Genomic DNA, 8,219 nt, shown 5'->3' on the forward strand with positions numbered 1-8,219 from the left:
TGGTCATTAATGTTGACATTTCAAATGAATATTTATTCTCTAAAGTTCCAAAAATGCCTTCTATTTAATCATTTCAATTAGTTCTGTCATTTTTCTTGTGTATGTGGCATTGTGGCTAATGGAACAATATTGAAACAACCTATTTTCAATAACATTTATTTATTTATTAAAATACACTATAACCGCATCCAACTCGAATCCGTATTTATTAAGGGCCAATTTTAGTCACCCAATTTGAGTCTTTGAGTAATTATATTTTGAAATCTCTCCTCCCAAGTAGATATTTAAGATTAATTACCTGATCCTACTAATTTTTTGAATAAATATTTATTTTCCCGCTATAAATGGCAGCTACTATACCTACACTACAAAAAAATAAGGCTATCCCAACGTTTTGAAAACCGCTAGGATAGTCCTAGAAAGCGTTGGGATAGGGTCAAAATTCCTATCCTAGCGTTTTTTTTCCCGGTGCTTCAAACCGCCACGGTTTGAATGTCGGTATAGGGTCGCTGGACCTATACCAGCGCTTTTCAAAAGTGCCGGGATAGGTCCCAGCGCTTTCCAAACCCTGTTCCGGCATTTTTACTTGTGTCGGGACAACCTTTACGAAAATGTGAATATAACCTATACTGTTGGGGAGATAAACACCTTGGGGAGCTTCCTTAAGTAATTAATATAACATATAGAGACACACTTTAACCCAAAAGGCCTAAGCCCAATGGGTATATGCTCAATTATGTTATATTAACCACTCATTCTTCTCATCTTTATTCAATGTGGGACTTCACTCACACGTGTAACCCAACAATCTCCCCCTCACGTGTGAGTCTCTGCCTCTCTGTGGGCTTCAAGACCTCTCTATGGGCCATGAACAAGTCCTACTTACTCCCCCTTGCCTAATGGGCTTTTCACTTCATCAATGCATCATCCATGAGTCTCTCGTACGCCATCCATGGGAACCACGTGTCAACCCCGCACGCACATCCATGGGAACCCCGCACGTCCATGTCCATGGGAACCTTGCATCACACCATTATTTAGCACCATTAGCAATATTCATTTGTTGGGCTCTTTTTTTTTCTTCTTCTCCAGGATCTTTATGTGTGGGCTATTTAGGCTTTCTCTGTCCCCGCTGGATAGGGACCATGAACACCTCACCACCTTCGCCGCACACCACCATGGGCTCTGATACCACTTGTTGGTGAGATAAACACCTTGGGGAGCTTCCTTAAGTAATTAATATAACATATAGAGACACACTTTAACCCAAAAGGCCTAAGCCCAATGGGTATATGCTCAATTATGTTATATTAACCACTCATTCTTCTCATCTTTATTCAATGTGGGACTTCACTCACACGTGTAACCCAACATATACCAGCACTTTTGAAAGCGTTGGAATAGGTACTACCTATGCCAGCGCTTTCAAAAGCATTGGTATAGGTCTTAAACAGATAAAATTTAAAAGGCCTATACCAACGCTGCAGTACCTATTCCAGCGCTCTCAAAAGCGTTGGTATAGGTCTTGAATGGAAAAAATTTAAAAGGCCTATACCAGCGCTTTTGAAAGCGCTGGGATAGGTCTTTTTTTTTTTTTTTAATTTAATTTTTTTAGCACTTGTAATGTACCTACAATACATATTTTCCAATACCTATTTTATAGCAACTGTAATGAACCACAGAAAATTTCACAAGGTAATCATTATGAAAAATAAAGCCTGCACCTAAAGGTATATCTATTATCATGTGCTTAGATAGGTCATATGCATTAACCACTGGTGCCTAACTAAACCAAGAATCACAAAAAGTCCAATCACACAACCAACCACCAAGCTATTTTTGGATTAAATAATTTATGAAGGCAAATTAGCCAATGAGCCTAGGTGTAGAGCTGTTCACCCACCAACCATCACATTCCACCATTGACAAAATTTCACCAACCTGATTGACAATAGCAGTTACCAACAATGTTGACATGGTGGTTGGTAGGATTTTTGCCAAAACCCCCAGGCATTTTGTCTCACAATGAGTGAATCCTTTTGGGGGGTAAGGGAAAAATGAAAGAAGATGAAAACAACACAAAAACAAACACAGACAAACAAATCTAACAATGACATAGATGCCTATGTGCTGTTTATAACATCACAGAGACCTGAAGATAGATCCCCAGAGGGCATCAAGGTTGAATTAATAACAAACATAAATACATAATTAGCAATATAATTCTTCTCACTTCCTATTGCAACTCACTTAACAATGTCTTAATCCCAACATGATGCCAACTACATAATTCTTTTCAGCATAGGTCACAAGAATTCACTACTTAGTCTCATTAGATCAAAATATGGATGGTAAGCTACCTGTAAGAACTCGCACCAATGATCAACCAATGGCCACTTCTTTTCAGCAAACAGTAATTGCCACATTCCAATAACTATATCCAATGTTACAGATTTCTGACCCTGAAATACTAAGAAAAATTAGCTACCTGCATATGTAACCAGAATTTGGGTGACAATGACATTGTATAAAAAAAAAACACATACATAATTGAATTTTTAGGTGTTAAATATAATTTTTAGTAAAGTATATAAAATGTAGCACAGAGCTGTAGGAAAAATCTGTTTGTAATCATGCGTGCACATGCTATGTGCATGCATACACACATGCATCCCCATGCTTTTGAATGAACAACCTTTTAAGCTAAATGAAATTTCACACCCATCAGGGATCATATCCACCTAGATAGCCATAACACTTCACAAAAAATTCAGCAAGTGGCTCATTGTCTCTTTGCTATGTTTCAATTGGCTTAGTAATGTGAGCACGTCTCTCCATATTGTAAAATTTCTGGAAATTATCATCCATAGGGAACTAGAAAAATGCATTTAGCTTCGCCATCTCTGCCTATCAAAAATTCGCCTATCCATGTTTATTCCAACAAAAAAGGGGAAGGAAACATTGTATAAATGAAACTTAAAACATCTAAATCCCCCGCCATTGTTCTATGGATAATAGTAATAAAAGCTTTAAGAGGCACCTATCCATCAAAGATTCAATCATTTAGCGTAGTTGTCAAAAGCTCTGATTCCTACTATATACATGCAGTAGTGACTTTGTGATGGTATTATGCATATACAAGGACGCTATATATCTCAGCACAACAGGACAATAATAAAATCCAAAAGAATAGGTCACTATATAATTTAAGAACTAATGTAAAAAACCATACATCCCTGGTTCAAGTTTTCACAGAATATAAAGCCTTAATCAAAGCAGTTCCAAACTCTTAATTGATATTCGATATCATTAAACTCAAGAATAAGTATAGCATAAATAACTATGTATATACTTACCCTAGCCCTTGTAATCCACCTATAAACTCCTGCTTGGAAAATTCACACATGGTAGCAGCTTTCATGTGCCATGCAACAACTGACTGCAATAACAACAGCAAAAACATGTATTCAAAACAATTCATAAGCTATACATACTGATACAAATCATAAACAAAGGGGAACTATGAAGATTGAAAATATTTTGACTCTATGAACAGCCATAGTTTCCCTGTTTTGTGTATTTGGTAGGGCAAGGGGGAGGGGATTGAGAATCAAAATTTAAACTCTGTTCTTGCCAAATTTCCAAACACTTCAACACTGTAACATTTTATATAATAATTTCCTTGCTACTACAGGGTCAGAGTTTTTAGATTTGAATTTAAACCTCATATTAAGGATACTTTCTTCATAATAATCAAAAGATATTTAGGTATGCATGCCTTGGATAGCAATAGCTTCAAAGAATTATACATACCATAACGATATCTTGCGGATCCACCTGCCAAAAGACAAAGACCCATATATCATTAAAATTGTGAAGATCAAATTTATTATAGCTAACCAAATAACTAATTGAACTCTTATTTAAGAAAAACGAAAAACGAAAAGATGACCCATAAGGTACAAACAGCCGATGACAAGAAATTACAAAATTCCAAGTTGTGAAAACCTTATAGTCTTCAAGAAATAATAACTGACCAGCATTTAAAAAAACTACCTGAATATCATTGCAAAGGAGAGTTATACCATCAACCAGTATCATATCACTATATGGATCTGCACACATCAGATTCAAAAAATTTAGTTGCATTATTGCAGCCATTAAGCAACAGAAGTCATTACAAGATAGGAGTCATATATATGACCAAGGACCACTTTCATTGAAAGTTTTCACATACAAAAATCAACTAAATTTGTCAGATGCCATCCCTTTATTTTAGAGTCGACTACTAGCTACATATATATATTTTATATAATTATTCATCTTGATCAAACTGTGTTTGAGTTCGATTCTATAGTCTATACTACGTGGTCTCCCCTGTCAAAAAAAAAAAAATACTACGTGGTCTCCATTTTCCATTTATGGTGTTAAATTTGTAGTAATTGTTCATATTAAATTTGTCATTTTCAAAACAAAGATTTGTCAAAAATAAAGCAAAAGCATGGAAACATACCAATCATGTGTGGTCCAAAGCAACTGGCAGTTTTTAGAATTGAATTAAAACAGAAGAAATTTTATCCCATTATTATTTTAACTAGGTTATTAATTGTATTATGCTCTCCCACATTGGTGTACATAGCTGTACCTCCATTTGAAATCTGGATTAAGTAGAAGCTTCCCATGTGACCTTATGTTAACTTAAAACTAGAGGAATGATGTAGATTAAAAAGTTTTTCCCAGGAAAAAAAAAAAAACTTTGTTCTTGATTGTTTGAGTATGTGCATATATATTTGCCTCTGAATACCATGGAGCTTAAACAGAAGCCTAATCTGTAATCCCAAAAAGGAATGGGGGTAGGGTTTAGAACCCATTATTAGAAGAAATTAAAGATAATATTTTCTAGAAAATGATTCATTTTCCAAAAATAATTTCTATAAAATTATTTTATTTTTCTATGTTTGGTAGCAACTTTAAATGAGTTGAAAAACAATATTTTAATTGACTTCCTTTATTTAGCTTACTATGAGATTGAGTAGTTTTCCAAAAAAATTTAATGGAAAACAATTTCTAAAAATAAGACATACTTTTTTTATTAACCAAAGATTGTTTTTCTTTAACTCACTTTTTATAATACTACCAAATACTGAAAAATACAGAAAACTATCTTTATACAAAATTTTCCATTGAAACAAACGAAGCGAAACTATCTTTACACAAATTTTTCCATTGAAACAAATTGAACATTAAGAAATAAGACAAGCTAGCTGTTAAGCATGTAATTGCACATGAGTGAGATAAAGAACAAACACACACACACACACACACACATATATATATATATATATATATATATATATTACTAATATTAAGAAAATTGAGAAATACAGGTTGGATTTTTCATATTTGTACAAATTAAAAAAGATAGTTGGCCCGCAACTTGAAGTTTATGGACCCGTATCATCATGGTCATCACATGCACGAGTGGTGAGAAGTGAGATACTGCATTAATTGCAAACTTACAACATATAGAAAACAAATAACAATTGAGTGGTTGAGTTTGAGGGCCAGCTTATTATTAGTTATGACTTCAAAGTTGACAAAGTATGAACTCAAAAATGTTTATCTTCTTTTTGCCAAACTTTGGAACATGGGAAACAGACTGGTATGGGCAAGTATATATAGTATTACTATTAGCATAGATTTTGAATTGGTCCTGTGGGCATTGTTTTATTACTTGAGTAGGAGTTACGAAAATCAAAGTCTTAATCAATTAAAGAACTTAGTGCACTGTTTTTGTGTATGCTCATTCAAATGCTCAACCACCCCAAGATGCTTATGTAATATCATTGCGAATATAGACAAAAAATCTACTGTAGTGAATCATAAAGATTTGAATTTAATGGTCCATATGACTGATTTCTTAATGCCTTTGTTTTATTAGTGGAAAATTATGACTTCTTATAGCTAATTAATTATCCACAAAAAACTATGGTCTTTTTTTTTTTTTTTTAAGGAACTTTTGACTTTTATATTGTACACTTTGTTTTTTAACAATTCATCTCTTTCTTTAATTTTATACTTAATTAGGAAAAGAAATAGCACACTTTGTAATATCTAATTTTTGAAAGGGGGAAAAAATGACAAGAAGAGGTATTTCATTTTCAGTACCCTTCATAGGTTTAAAAACTAGGGAAATAAAATAGTTTGATAGGATAAGGATTAGGTAAATTTGAGTGATTGGGATGATGTCTTTTGTTTTGTAAATGTTAAATGATGGTTACTAGGAAACTTCCATTTCTATTAAGGATATAATTTTCGTTCAAACTTTCTCTAACCTACAATTATATGTGGTGACTAAAATGATAATCCACATGTACTTTTAATCCTACAACATATTTAACGGTCATATATACAACTTGTTTAAACAACTTTACAAAAAATATCAAATATGAATAAAAGAAAATATATCAAATTTACTCCTAACATTTCCTTTTATTAGTAGTAACACATCCCCACAAAAAAGTTTAAAATCATAAGGTACATAGAAAAAAAAACTAAAACTAAAAGAGGAAAAGTACATTAAAAGCAATACAGTATAAAACTAAACACATTTTGTCTCTCGTGAAATAAACATCAACACCATTTTTTTCCCTCTCAACTCGAAATTTCTTTAACATGAAAAATTGTTTTTATTCTTCTTAAACCAAACACCAGCTTTTTAAGTTGTGAAAATATTTCCTACATTGCATCCGACTTAACCTAGCTCTATACTGATTTTTCTAAAATGATCCACCATCTCCGAATAATATAATGCTAGGGCATTAGTTAAGTTACTCAACTTTTCTATTTGACAATATAATTGGGTTAGTAAGAATAATTTTCATAGAATTATAAAGCAAGTTTAATTTACAGACAAATCTATTGTACAATTGACTTCTTGACTCCAAGTGTCAATATGCATTGAACTCATTTTGGAAGCTGATGAAGATGGGGCTAGTTTAAGTGCATGAGCTGTTTATAATTCCACACGTAACCAAGTTGAATGAACTCATTACCAACCACCGATTTAGCAAGCACTAAAATTATTAATTTATTACTAATTTCCATTTTTCCTTCTTTTTTCCTGAATTTCAAAATTATAATAACGTGATTTAGTGCATTCAAATCATGCCCAATTTTCATCACCTCCATCTAATTCTCATCTATGCAAAGAAAGATGTGATTCAGTACAGCATAAAATTGCATATGATTATCAGTTACCTTGCACCAGTGATTGTCATAGACTGCTGAAGTTTGTCACGGTGACCTCTGCCCAATTTGTGCTGTCATAAACTGCAAGTGCTTCATCCACCATCCCACCTCCAGCATCCTAAATTCCCAGGACTCCTAAAAGCTAATTCACATGTTGGAAAAAAGGTTCCTAAAAGATTCATAAGAATAAACCAAACATGGGTACTTCACATTTCCGGGAATCTTAGCAGATTCCTAATCAAACCAATACAGGGAATCCTAAATTCCCAGGCATAACATTAATGTTAAAAATTTCACATATTGGTCTCTACTTATTAAGTGCAAGTTTAGGTCTACACATAAGTTGGAGTGTTAGAGCTATGTATAAATAATTAAATTTATCATTTTGTAACCATTTAAGTTTTTGAGACAATTGACAATTTAACAAATACTATCTAAGCCAATTTCTTTTATGTTTTGTAGCGAGGCATGTGAGTATTCAGGAAGAGGGAGATGGAGATATTGGTTGCATTTGATCTCAAAGGTCATGAATGGCGTGCCATGCATAGAAAAAAAATCCATTTTATATATAAAGTTGACGGACCATAATCTCCAAAAGTTTCTGCATGGCAATCTTGTACTGGGACCGAACCTCACTTTTCTCGCACCAAATTTTCAATACTAATGCTCGAAATTATCATCACATAGTCATATTATTTATAAAGTTGACAGGGTCATCGTCTAGCATCTATCACACGGTCTTATTAATTAAAGACAATCAGACTGACCATAATCCCCAAAAGTTTCTTACAATCTTGGACTGGGACCGGACATCACTTTTAATTCTCCCACCAAATTTCATATCTCTCTCTCTCTCTCTCTCTCTCTCTCGTTATAAATTTGTCACTTCTTGAGATTCTATACACAGCCAAATTAGCCTTCCCTCACAATACACACTTGTACCAACTACCTCTTCAACCATATTGCAT

The 8,219-nt window shown here is 33.5% G+C and overlaps 1 long non-coding RNA gene across 1 annotated transcript; it reads right to left on the reverse strand.

Moving 5' to 3' along the window:
- Positions 1–1,682: 1,682 nt before the first annotated feature.
- Positions 1,683–4,148, reverse strand: LOC115952570. The gene is made up of 4 exons (XR_004083466.1): positions 4,057–4,148; positions 3,814–3,837; positions 3,357–3,439; positions 1,683–2,462 (listed from the first exon to the last, which is right to left on the reverse strand). It is a non-coding gene; the product is annotated as an uncharacterized LOC115952570 (long non-coding RNA).
- Between the last annotated feature and the right edge of the window lie 4,071 nt (positions 4,149–8,219).

Source organism: Quercus lobata, chromosome 7 (genome assembly GCF_001633185.2).
Source record: "Quercus lobata isolate SW786 chromosome 7, ValleyOak3.0 Primary Assembly, whole genome shotgun sequence".
Taxonomy (NCBI): Eukaryota; Viridiplantae; Streptophyta; class Magnoliopsida; order Fagales; family Fagaceae; genus Quercus; species Quercus lobata.